At 52.3% G+C, this 440-nt stretch overlaps 1 protein-coding gene across 1 annotated transcript in view; it reads left to right on the top strand.

Annotated features, from left to right (window-relative positions):
- LOC106743384 (cell adhesion molecule 3-like) overlaps positions 1–440 on the top strand; it is an 87,522-nt gene that overhangs the window by 6,945 nt on the left and 80,137 nt on the right. The gene's annotated exons all lie outside the window — the stretch shown is intronic.

Raw genomic sequence — 440 nt, 5'->3', positions numbered from 1 at the left:
CCCCCCCCTTCCCCCCCCCCCGGTGTTTACCATCCCCCGAACGTACACTGTCCTCCGCTATATCCGCTTTAAAGGATAAACAGGCTCGCTCCCTCTTTCTCTCTCTTTCCTTCCCCGCATCACTCGGGGCCCCTTTCCGCGACGACTTCCTTTTTCACTCGCCGTTAAGGATGCTAACTACCGCGCCGTATTTTAAGCACGCGCTTCGAATGAGCCGCAAAGGAACCCGCGAAAGGCCACTCGCGAGAATCGCGCGTTCGTGAAACTCCCTTAAGCGCTAAAGCCGTGATGAAATTCCGCATGCGTTACACATATACGCGCATACATACATATATGTGTACATGCGTGTGTTTAAATTGCCGGCTGGCTGACGTCCGCAAAAGGATTCGCCGATTAAATTACGCGTGTTATTGTAAATACGTGGGCAGTTCATTAAAGGA

This window comes from Dinoponera quadriceps, unplaced genomic scaffold (assembly GCF_001313825.1).
Source record: "Dinoponera quadriceps isolate SergipeBrazil2010 unplaced genomic scaffold, ASM131382v1 scaffold616, whole genome shotgun sequence".
In the NCBI taxonomy this organism is placed as follows: domain Eukaryota; kingdom Metazoa; phylum Arthropoda; class Insecta; order Hymenoptera; family Formicidae; genus Dinoponera; species Dinoponera quadriceps.
The sequence above is the reverse complement of the archived record's forward strand: the minus strand, read 5'-3'. Positions and strand labels throughout refer to the sequence as shown.